The sequence below is a fragment of the Hordeum vulgare genome, chromosome 3H (genome assembly GCF_904849725.1).
Source record: "Hordeum vulgare subsp. vulgare chromosome 3H, MorexV3_pseudomolecules_assembly, whole genome shotgun sequence".
Lineage (NCBI taxonomy): Eukaryota > Viridiplantae > Streptophyta > Magnoliopsida > Poales > Poaceae > Hordeum > Hordeum vulgare.
In genome coordinates this window covers 198,377,882-198,390,985 of record NC_058520.1, presented here as the reverse complement: position 1 = coordinate 198,390,985, position 13,104 = coordinate 198,377,882, and the positions used below count along the sequence as shown (strand labels likewise).

Below are 13,104 nucleotides of genomic sequence, written 5' to 3'. Positions count from 1 at the left end.
TCCTACCAACCTTTCCCCTAGGAGCATGCGTGCAATACCTTGTTTCGATGACTAATAGACTTTTGCAATAAGTATGTGAGTTCTTTATGACTAATGTTGAGTACATGGATTATACGCACTCTCACCCTTCCACCATTGCTAGCCTCTCTAGTACCGCGCAACTTTCGCCGGTGCATTACACCCACCATATAGCCTCCCTCAAAACAGCCACCATACCTACCTATTATGGCATTTTCATAGCCATTCCGAGATATATTTCCATGCAACTACCACTGTTCCGTCTCATGACATGTGCCACCACTTCCATATTGCCATTGCATGATCGTAAGATAGCTAGCATGATGTTTCCATGGCCTGTCCGTTTTTTTTATGTCATTGCTATGCTAGATCATTGTCGCGGTACACTACCGAAGGAATTTCATATAGAGTCATCATTGCTCTAAGTATTGAGTTGTAAGTGTGATGATCATTATTAATAGAGCATTGTCCCATGTGAGGAAATAAAAGAGGCCAACGAAGCATATTTACAAAAAAAGAGGCCAAAGATGCCCACCAAAATAAAATAAAATATTAAAAAAAAGAGGCCAAAGAGCCCACAAAAAAATGAGAGAAAAGAGAGAAGGGACAATTGCTACTATCCTCTTTCCACACTTGTGCTTCAAATAGTACTATGAGCTTCATGACAGAGAGTCTCCTATGTTGTCACTTCCATATACTAGTGGGAAATTTTCATTATATAACTTGGCTTGTATATTACAATGATGGGCTTCCTCAAAATTGCCCTAGGTCTTCGTGAGCAAGCATGTTGGGTGCACACCCACTAGTTACTTTTGTGATCTTTCATACACTTATAAGCTCTAGTGCATCAGTTGTGTGGCAATCCCTACTCACTCACATTGACATCTATTGATGGCCATCTCCATAGCCTTTTGATACACCTAGTTGATGTGAGACTATCTCCTCTTTTTTGTCTTCTCCACAACCACCATATTCTATTCCACCTATAGTGCTATGTCCATGGGTCACGCTCATGTATTGCGTGAAAGTTGAAAAAGTTTGAGAACACTAAAGTATGAAACAATTGCTTGGCTAAAACTGGGGTTGTGCATGATTTAAATACATTGTGTGGGGAAGATGGAGCATAGCCAGACTATATGATTTTGTAGGGATAATTTTCTTTGGCCATGATATTTTGAGAAGACATGATTGCTTTGTTAGTATGCTTGAAATATTATTGTCTTTATGTCAAATGATAGACTATTGCTTCGAATCACTCGTGTTTTACTATTCATGCCATGACTAGATTATATGATCAATATTATGCTAGGTAGCATTCCACATCAAAAATTATCTTTTTTATCATTTACCTGCTCGAGGACGAGCAGGAATTAAGGTTGGGGATGTTGATACGACTCCATCGTATCTATAATTTTTTATTGTTTCATGCCAATATTCTAGAACTTTCATATACTTTGGCAACTTTTTATACTATTTTTGGGACTAACATATTGATCCACTGCCCAGTGCCAGTTCCAGTTTGTTGCATGTTTTTTGTTTCGCAGAATATCCATACCAAACGAAGTCCAAACGTAATAAAAACTTACGGGGATTTTTTTGGAATATTTATGATTTTTGGGAAGAAGAATCAACGCGAGGCGATGCACGGAGGGCCCACAAGCCCTGTAGCCGCCACCACGAGGTACGGTGGCGGCTGGAAGGTTGTGGCGACTCCTTAAGGCGGTTGGAGCCCTTCTTTCGCCGCAAAAAGATAATATCCGGAAGAAAATCATGTTAAAATTTCAGCCCAATCGAAGTTACGGATCTCCGGGAATTTAAGAAACGGTGAAAGGCAGAATCTGGGAGCGCAGAAACAGAAGGACACAGAGAGAGAGATCCAATCTCGGAGGGGCTCTCGCCCCTCCACCGCCATGGAGACCATGGACCAGAGGGGAAACCCTTCTCCCATCTAGGGAGGAGGTCAAGGAAGAATACGAAGGAGGGGGGGCTCTCTCCCCCTCTCTCCCGGCGGCGCCGGAGCACCGCCCGGGACATCATCGTGTGACGGCGATCTACACCAACACCTCCGTCATCTTCACCAACATCTCCATCATCTTCCCCCATCTATATTCAGCGGTTCACTCTCCCGCAACCCGCTGTACCCTTTACTTGAACATGGTGCTTTATTCTACATAATATTATCCAATGATGTGTTGTTATCCTATGATGTCTGAGTAGATTATCGTTGTCCTATCGGTGATTGATGAATTGCTATGGTTGGGTTTTACCTTAATGAACGGTAGTAGTTGTGGACGCTTGCTAATAGTTCCAATCATAAGTTCATATAATTCCAAGTAAGGGATGACATGCTAGCAGAGGCCTCTCCCACATGATACTTGCTATCGATCTGGTAACGTAGTCAATTTCTTAGGGACAATTCCGCAACTCCTACCAACACTTTTCCACACTCGTTAGACACTCGTAGTTGTTTCTTTGTCTAACCAACCCCTAGTTTTATTTACGTGTTCTTTACTTTCTTGCAAGCCTATCCTCACTCCTACAAAGTACTTCCAGTTTCATACTTGTTCTAGGTAAAGCGAATGTAAAGTGTGCGTAGAGTTGTATCGATGGTTGATAGAACTTGAGGGAATATTTGTCCTGCCTTTAGCTCCTCGTTGGGTTCGACACTCTTACTTATCGAGAAAGGCTACAATTGATCCCCTATACTTGTGGGTTATCACACCGCATCACTCCTTTCCGTTCACAGACTCTCCAATCCTCTCCGCTTCGGTGCCATCCACACCACAACGCATCACTCCTCTCCGCTCACACCCACTCCAACCCGCTGCGCTCCAGCATCGTCCACACCACACAGTATCACACCTCTCCAATCCTCTCTGCTCCGGCACTGTCCACACCACAACGCATCACTCCTCTCTGCTCACAACCTCTCCAATCTTCTCCACTCCAGTGTCGTTCACACTGCATCACTCCTCTCCGCTCAGAGCCTCTTCAATCCTGCCCGGTCCGGTGTCGTCCAAACCACCATTGTTCTGCTCTCTGCGCCACATTTTTGCTGGTAAGATCAAACAAGACGACGAGACGGATTATTGCACACATTCTTGTTGTTGACTGGCCAGCCGCCTGCTCGGCATTCATTGACGATCCGAAAGGCTAATATGCCAGACGAAAGTTGGTTGTTTTCGTGCAAATTATGTTGTATTTTAAGATTTTTATTTGTTACATCACGTGGTTATCAATTATCCTGAACTTTTTCAAAAACATAGAATCTTGAACTATTTACAATTAGTTATGTTAATATTTTAGTGCACCCATCTTCATATTTGAATTTAATGAGCTTCGATTGAGCGGACTTGCATTTGTACGTTAGATTCGCCCCGGGTAAGTTCAATCCCTAGATCCGCCACTCGATACTTGTGTTGTTGTAGAGAAAGAGGCGATATGGTATTGTTGAGAGTGATGATCGTATGGCTGCCGTGAGTCAGAACCGAGCGACGCTGCAAGAAGGGAGACTTAGCGTGTGCATGACGTTATCACGTTGGAGCTGGGATAGTGGCAAGAGAACATACAGCTATAATGTGCTATATCGGTCACATCGGATGCCTTTGAAAGGCGGCTTATTATTTTTTGAATATGTTGTGACCATTTTTTTTCAATATTTTTTGTCGCAATTGAATTAGGTTGTTGCATATACTTAATTATTAATTATTATTTTTGACACGCAACAGAAAAGTTCTTACAACCATGTTATATACACTAATATTATTGTAAACTTTGCCTTTTTTGCAGAACATGTTACAAGGTTTGCTTAGTCAACGACCTGTTCATTTGCAGCATGAGAGACGTGTCATGCATTGACAGCCATGAGCCAAGGAGAGAGCGAGAGCTGAATCCTTATCGCTGAGAGAAAAAAAACTGAGCAGTGCTGGGCTCCGCCCACATGGATAGATGTTACTAGTAAATATGCCCGTATGTTGCAACGGGTTCATTGCGGAGCAAACACCTAGGTGCAGCAAGCATATCTAGTCATGTGTATGCAATTAAGCTAATTGATAACTGAAGAAAGAGGAGAATATATGAAACTTCAAGAATTACTCCAGCAACATGTCCAAGAATTACCGTAACCAAGTCAAAGCCACAATGTCCAGGTATATGTAGACAGGAACATGAAAATTCTTGGTCTAATCCTTGGCTAGTAACAGTATTTTTCCAGAAAAAAATAAACTGAAACAGGGGCTTGTATCATATCAACGAAACTGAAATTATGAGCAATCGGAAGTAGCACCAATTTCAGAAAAAATAAACTCAAACAGGGGTAGATTCAAGGTGGGAGGATGAGTTACATTCATTATACAGCAGGGCAAACAAAGGAAAATTGGTTGAATTCATGCAGCAACGACGTGCATGACCTTTGGTAACATCTAAATTTATCAAATCAATCATGTACTTTCGTGTAACATCTTCTTTTGGAATAAAAAACTATGACCCATTAAATATGATAATTCAAACTTAGTCTTACCAACTCACATTTTTTTGAAACCTCCACTGATGATTGTAATAACAACACAAAAGAATTCAGTCGACACAATAAAGTCAGACACACATCAAATCTTGAGGCATCCATAGCCTGCTGCATTTGGCAGACAGGCTGTAGGCAGCCCTTTGTTTCAGTGATCTATTCCATATCTTTCAGTGGCATGTTGGTAAGTTATTCAGTACATGAATGTTTTCACAACCATCATTTATTTCAGTGTCTATCTGAATATACTGCACATCTGTTTGGCTGCACGCCCTGTTCCTGGAGCGGATCAGTGGCTACTCCACTACACTTTTTTTTGTGTTGTAGTAGAAGCAGAAGCAGGCTTGTGGGATGGACGCTGACGAGCAGCTCGTCCGTGTTCCCCCACATGCCGGACGAGCAGCCCGTCTGTCACATCCCTGACACCTTAAGCAAGTTAGTCTTGTGCTCATGTCTTCTTTGCATTTGCATCTAAGAATTTTTCAACAAGAACAAGAAAGTGGCAAAGGAAAAACTCAAAACCCTAGCCACTACTTTAAATAAAGAAAATCTCAAACTAGTTGAAATCAATGAACCCAAAATGGCCTCAAGAAATGTTCAAACTTTCTGATAAATCATGAAAGTAAATGAGCATTGGAGAAAACTATTTTCTTGACACTTTAAGCATTTTAAATTAATGCAAAAAGCCACTGGTTTCAAATTTTAAATTTGAAATCAGAAACTATAAATTTTCAAAAATGTTGAAAACTTTGGAAATGGTTGGGAATATTATAACAATATTTCAGGAGGTCTAAAATAGTTTTTACTTTTTGTTTTGGAGCTGAAATAAATAGCAAAACAATAGTTAGCAAAACAGAAAAACAAAAACAGAAAAAAAAATGGGAAACTCTTACCTGTCGCCTAGCCTGGCTCGGCCCATCTCCCTGGCTCGTCCCCTCCCTCGCCCCAGTAGGAGCAGGAGGTGGCCGCCGCCTCCTTCGGCGCGGCCATGCACCTGTGCGCCTGCCTGGCCGCCGCCTCGCGCTGGCTAGGCCGGGGATAAGCTCCCCGAGGCCTCCTCTATCCATTCCCAGCGCTAACTCTCTCCCTCCTCTCGGATCTTGCCCTCCTTCCTGCTGCCGCCATTGGAGCCGAGCTCGAGCTCGAGCCACAGCACCTCTAGCCATGGGAACCCTCCTCCGAGTAGTTTGTTAGCTCCGCCTCGTCGCCCTGGTCATCTCTGTAGAAGCCGAAGCTTCCCCGAGCTCTGCATCGCCCCCAACGCCATCGTCTTCCACCTCCGGCCGTCGGACCTCTCCCGTCGATTCGCTCCCTCCGGCGCATCCCCGAGCCCCTCAACAGCACCATCGGAACCGCCGTGAGCTCGTCGTCGTTTCCCCTCTCGCCCCACGCTCTCCCGTGCATCGTAGCCTCGTTCCCCACCAAGGCCGAGAGCTTCTCGCCGCCGGTCATGTCGTCGCCGTCGCTGTGGTGTCTGATCCACGCGCTCGAGCTAGGATTCGAGCTCCTGGAGCCTCCAGGAGCGTGATGAGCCCCTCAGCTGCCCTCCCCGTGCCCTAGAGCCATCGCTCGTAGAAGGCCGAGCTTCGGCCGCCGCTTCGGCTCATCGCCGGCGCCTCTTCCGGCGACCCTAGCCACCCCTGATGCCCCTGCCAGATCGGCCACTTCACCAGCGTTCCGTAGCTGCAAACCGCGTTCAAATTGGTGATGTGCAGTGCCGATTAGGTCGTCTCCGGCGAGCCCTCCGCCACGGGCTTGGTCGCCGGCGACCACCCTCCGGTGGGCGTCGACGTGGCCGGCCATTAGGGCGTAATTGCCCTCCCCTCAGTCGCTGCCAGAGGGCCCCACGCCTGGTCAAACCCCAATTAGGGGCTGGTCAGCGCGGGATTAGTCCCAGAGAGGCTGACCAGTGGGGCCCCCCTGTCAGGTTTGACCTGAACAGGTCGGCTGACCTGCTGACGTCAGCCTGATGCAATAAATAGAATTTCCAGTATAGAAATAATTCCAGTAAATTGCTAAAACTTGTAAAAATCATAGAAATTAATTTGTAACTCCAATGAAAATAATTTATATATGAAAAAGTATCAGAAAAATTCAAGGATTCTGATTATGCTATTTTCAACGATGTTTGAAAAAGTTACAGAACCCTAACATGTATAATAAGGAATAATTCAATTCTTATAATTACCTTTTTAAATGGAATTTGGAAAATATTCAAATTTCATTATGGTTGCCATGATCACACACTGTCCTAGTTACAAATCAGTACCATAACATGACATCTCATGCAAACTAACATCAAGTTGATCTGAGCATCAGGTCGAATCAATTAAATCGGTAACCGTGAATACCCCATTTGAAGTGATACCGAATATGATTCAAATCAACTCTAAACCTAATACATGTTGATTATAATAACTTATCACCTTGCATTCTCATGCCATGCTCATGCATCATTTTGATTGCATATGATTGTTATTGAATGGTGCCATTTATTTCGATAGGCTCCGCAACCCCGGATTCCACCAAATATCCGTCTGATGGATATCGTTCCTCCTCTGAGCAACAAGGCAAGCAATCCTTTTGATCATCCCGATAATTCCCATGTTCTTGCTCCTGCACTTATTTCTTTGCATTAGGATCAAATGCTTCAACTGCTTTTGCCACATTAGTTGAACCCACTTCCTTTGCATGACCTAACCTTGTCAAAGTAAATAGCCGAACCTTGCAACCTAGCATACCTGATAGTTGCTTGAGCTATGATGTGCCTTATCCTGCTATGCATGCTATGCTTAGAGTTGTGTATGATCTGTCATCTGGGAGATGAACAGAAATGTGGAATGTGTTCGGTGAGCAAAGGTTGTGTGTTGAACTTGATTTGGTAAAGGTACCGGTGAAAGGCTGTGTAGGAGTACATGGCGGGTTGTTTCATTGGAACCGTCCTTAGGAACTGAGTTCCGTGTATGTAATCCAAGACTAGATACTACCACATGCTGGGCCCTGAAATATGACCCCGCTCGGCCTATTAATCGCGTAGTACTCGGTCCAGGGGTTGCAAGTAGTTTCTGGTGTTTATAGTAATGCTGGAGGCCGTGCATGGTGCTGACCTGAGAGGTGGGCCGTGATGCGGTAGGCAGTGGCACGGTGTACCAAGTGGCACTCGGATGGAGGGCTTGGGAACCCTACGCACATCGTTTGAGGCCGTGGCGGAAACCTCGGCCGGACTTCCGTACGGGTTACTCTCAGATAGGCGATAGACCTGGACTAGGTACTAGTGTGGTTAACGGTCGTGGCCGACTCCCTCGTTGGGCTTCCGCTTGAAGGTTGCCGAGGTGCATGACGTGCACATGGCGATAAGTGGCGAGAGCGTGTGTGACGAAGTACACCCCTGCAGGGTTATGATCTATTCGAATAGCCGCGTCCGCGGATATGGACTACTTGGAGACATATGTTGTTCATAGATAACTTCAATGGCTACTCATAAAATTGCCAATATAAGCGTGAGTGTCGTGGACGGCATTTCCGTACGGAGACGGAATGATTCCACGATAGTGTATTGTTGTGGTGTTAGTGGACTCGTGTGCGAGAAATCAAGTTGTCAAAATTATTTAAAAATGCAAGTTCTCTAGCCACGAGTCAAATGCTAGCTTTCCGCATGAAACCCCACAATACCTTTTGATACCTTGCATGAGTAGTTAGTCATCCTAAAGTCTTGTTGAGTACCTTCGTACTCATGTTTGCTTAATAAATGTTGCAGAGGTTGCTAATGACCCTAATGGAGGGTTCTTCGTAGACATCGACGACGACGAGTAGCTGGTGTCCCAGCTACGATCTGGCCCTACGTCGGCTGTGTAGTATAGTCAGGCCATGTGCCTTCTAGTTGCCCTGTCTGTACCCAGACAGTTTATAACTCTTCCGCTGGCTTGTAATTGTATGACTGCTATTATGGGTCGTGAGACCCTTAATGTGTAATATTATGTGTGTGGCTCTTCCGAGCCTCTTAAATAAAGGTTGTATGTTTATGGTTATGTTGTGATGCCATTGATGTATCTATACATATCGGTATGCCATGCGTACGTGTGTCGTACTTGATATGTATGGGGTTCGATTACTTAGTCGTGAACTTTAGTAGCACTCCTTACAAGGAAATGCCCCTTTGTGATCCAACGAGCCTTGGTAGTTCGCTACTGCTCCGGACACAATGGTTGACCGGCATGTGTCCTTCTTAGCTGCTGTGTCTGTCCCCTTTGGGGAAATGTCACGCGATGTAATGGAGTCCTTGTAGCTTGCTATAACTCGTCTACATTCGCTGATGACCGACGCCTGCTTTGTTGGGTCATGTATGCATGTCCTTGTGCGGTACTGCCACTTTGGTTTATGACTAGACATGTCGATCCGGGTTCTTTGACATTGGATTGCTAGCGACACCTTCTCATACGTGAGTCAAAAGACGCAAACGGTCCCGGCTAAGGTAAGGCTGCAGCCGTGGAGTTAACCGTGCGTGAGACCACAAAGGGATGCGATGTGTTACAGGCTGGATTCCTATGGATTAGGATCGGGGTCCCGACACCGTCCGTGCTCCCCGCATGGGCGACGAGCAGCTGCAGCCAGGTGTCGCATGATATGCGATGGATCCTGTCGATCTTGTCCAGACTCGGTGACGGCGGAGAAAGCACGGGCACCGCGGAGCGGAGGGATGGGGGAGCAAACGATGTATGGGGCGCGGCGGCAGAGGAGACGCCATCGAAGGTCACTACATCTGCATTGACAGCAGGCGAGCGCGCGCGTCCGACGGCCCCACCTCCATGCATCCCCTCTGCTCGCCGCCATGAAAAAATAAATGCCAATTTTTTTTGGCCCATGCAGGTCTCGAACCCGCCTCCATGCCTCACCTCTTCAGCTCTTGGAACTCTGCTCCAGACAGGGATGCTTCAACCAAAAACCTGCATAATGTTGCCTCAGATGCTTCGTCGTAGTCCTTCCTCCTCTTCAGAACCAAATGGCCGCTGAGCTCCTAGAGTGCTGGATTGATTGTCATGTCGAGAAATTCTTGGCTCGCCTTTCCAGAAGTCCGCTTCTCAGCATAGCACTGGTTGATCAAACATTTCGGAGGGAGATAAAAATATTATGCCGATAGTCCAGTTCTAGATCACAAATAAAACTGAGGTTGCATTTGCAGTATTGTACCTGTAGTGGAAGGAATACTCTCTTGGCAGATTCAGAGATAAGAACATTGAAAGGTCTGTTATTCTCTTGCAAGAAGATACAGGCATTTGAGACAACCTGTGACAGATCCTCCAGGCCCGCTCCTCCTTCAAATACAAAGCCGCTTACTGGGTACTGCACCAGCTGTGAAATGCTGACTCCGTTCCCTACGACTGTTAGTTCCTCTGTTGGCACCTTTTCGACTGGATATTGCACTTTCAGATAGTATGCCTCACAAGCAATAATCAATGAAGTTTGAGTATGACTAACTTGGAAGTGGAGGTGATTGATTGTTGCAAGGGCACCCAGACTGTTATAGCGAACTCTGAAGAAGGAATTTCTTGCCTCCTTTGTGACGTACATGGCCAGTAAGAAGCTCTCTTGATCAACCCTTTGCTGTAAGTATTCCTGGACTTGAGGGATCAAAAGCACATGACAGTACCCAATTGGTCTCACCTGTGACACAAAATACAGAAATGGAAAATCAGTTTTCAATCTGTCCGAGGTAGAAGTAATATCAGAGATGAAGACACACTGACGTTGTTCAAAATGCTGCTAGGAGAAGCTGAAACAGTGGGAGGAGCTCCATCAAAATACTGGGCAGAATCATTCTCAGTTTCTTGGAACCTGAAGATCACCTCCTCTAGTTTAACTTTAGTGAAATTGAACTTCTCACTATGAAATGGCTGGAGGACTTGGTTCATTCCAAATTCAGTTGGCTGCTTCTTCCGGTCACGCCTTTCTATCAATGTTGCAACAAAATTGTGTTCTCCAGGTAGCACCTGTGATAGTAGCAAATTCAGCTAGGGAAAGCAGGTCTGTGGGATTGACGTTGAAGAGCAGCTCGTCCGTGCTCCCCGCATGGCCGACGAGCAGCTGCAGCCGGGTGTCTCCTGAGATGCGATGGATCATGTCGATCTTGTCCAGATTCGGTGACGGCGGAGAAAGCATGGGCACCGCGGAGCGGAGGGACAGGGAGCAAACAGTAGAGGTATGGGGGCGCGGCGTTGACAGCGGGCGAGCGCGCGCGTCCGACGGCCCCGCCTCCATGCCTCCCCTCTGCTCGCCGCCATCGACGGTCACTGCATCGGCTTTGACTGCTCGCGAGCGCGGGCGTCCGACACCCTGCCTATGTGCCTCCCCTCTGCTCCTCCTCTCGCCCGGGCAGCGTGCTCGCTGCATCCTTCACGTGCTCGCCGCTGTCGTCCTGCTCCCGATCGGATCGGGAGCGCCGCTGCTCGATCTGCCGCTCCAAAAAATGTCGAACCATTTTTTCATAACTCAATGAGGATTGCGGGTTGAATATCCAAAACATCAAGGATGTTTTTGTAAAACAGCGGCGACGTAAGACAGAAGCAGTAGCTGCTTTATTATTAGGGAGAGACAAGGTGGAATCGTCCGACGGCTAGCGACCGGGCTGTCACATACGAGGGAACATCCGACTGCCACCTAGCTTAGAGATTATACAATGGACTGAATATGGATGTATATACATATTTTTTAAGTATAAATTTATTCTTTTTATTTCGTATGTAGTTCATAGTAAAATATCTAACAGTTCTTATATGGGGCTGCTACGCATCTACCGGCAGATGTTTAGTAAACATCCGCCACCTGGAGGTCCATCCGATGTACGCGCAGTCGTCCCGATCTACGCGCGCGCAACCGTCCGATCCGCTTCAGTCGGGCACCCTATAATTCCTGAAACGACGGCCGAGTTACAGAAACTTTCATTCCTGAAATGACGGACGAGTTGCAGAAATTTTCGCTTTGTTGCGAGAAATAAACTTTACACCAGTTAATTCCTCAAACAACGGTCGAGTTTTAGAAACAATTTCCTTGTTGCAGAATTTTTTCCCTTCGTCTTTGTGTAACATAGGTACTTTTGGCGGAAGAAATTTTTGCAACAAAGGTTATGTTGCAGAAGCATCAGCTCCCTTCGCCGACCTGCTCGGCCGCGACATCTTCCTTGCCGACGGCCGCCTCTAGACGTGGGACAAAGAGATAGCCCCAACCAGCCATTCAATCGACTCGATCGAACGGCGGCGTGTCCGACGGATGTCTAGCACGGATCAACCGGCTGAGGAAAAGGTTTTCCCTTCTTATATTTAAGAACATAGGGAGTAGTATTCATCATAAAAAATTTAACATTATCTAAACTAAAAAAACTTAAAGTGAGCTTTTCTTTTTTCTTCACATCGTTAACATCAAGCCGCCCTTCATTTCCTTCCAAAATTCGCCACTCTTTGCAGGTATGACTAGGTTTATGTACATGTGAACGTGGGTACTCTTTTGATGTAGAACGTGAACGTGGTTACTCCGGCAATTGTAGTACATAATCTACGGTGAGTCAATCTGTGGTTGAATGGTTAGAAGGACAGTTCTATCCTTTAAAATCACTAATTAAGGTGTACACCTTTTAAAGCTTACTTTCACATGCTTATGTTGTTACAAGTGGCGCACTGCATAAGTGTCACTTATCGCAACTTATGAATTACTTTTTTCCATAAATCTATTTATTTAAAATGTTCTCTCTTAAAATCATGTGTTCAAATTTTGAAACGTTTTCATCATTGGATTTTTCACGTCGAGATCTTCAAAACTAGATCCCATGTTGATAGGTTTTGACGAATTTTTTTTCTCACGAAAAAAATCAACGAGAAAACCGTGCCTCTCGCAAAAAAACATGTTTTTTTCATTTTCGAGATGCACGGTCATGCCTCTCACAGAAGCAAATCTATGACTCTCGCAGAAGCAAAATCGTATCACTCGAGGAAAGAAAAAAACGTGTTTTTCCTTTCCTAAGAGGCACGGTTGTGCCTTTTACGGAAGCAAAATCGTGCCTTTTGAGAAAGAAAGAAAAACATTTTTTTTCATTTTCGAAAGGCACGACCGTGTCTCTAGCGGAAGCAAATTCGTGTCTCTCGACGAAGCACAACCGTGCCTCTCAAGGAAGGAAAAATGTGTTTCTTTTTTGTTTCCAAGAGGCATGGCCGTCCCTCTCGCAGAAGCAAATATGTGTCTCTCCTGGAAGCAAAACCGTGCCTCTCGAGGCAGGTGTTTTTTTGTTTCTGAGAGGCACTGCGATGCCTTTCACGGAAGCAAAACTATGATTCTCGCGGAAGCAAAACCGTGTCTCTTGAGAAATAAAAAAATGTGTTTTTATGCGAAAAAAAGTTAAAGAGAAATTGTCCAAAAGCTAAGAAAGATCGATGGCAAACCGAAAAGTCAAAAAAACCAAAAAAACATCTAAAATCCAAAAATGCGTGTGGAAAAATAAAAAAATCCAAACGAAGCGCCAGAGCGAGGGGTGGCGGTAGATGAGAACGCGTCAAGTGGCGGCGCCTGATATTGACCTTTGG

The 13,104-nt window shown here is 45.5% G+C and overlaps 1 pseudogene; it reads right to left on the bottom strand.

Moving 5' to 3' along the window:
- Positions 1-1,871: 1,871 nt before the first annotated feature.
- On the bottom strand, positions 1,872-10,924 carry LOC123441623 (annotated as a pseudogene).
- Between the last annotated feature and the right edge of the window lie 2,180 nt (positions 10,925-13,104).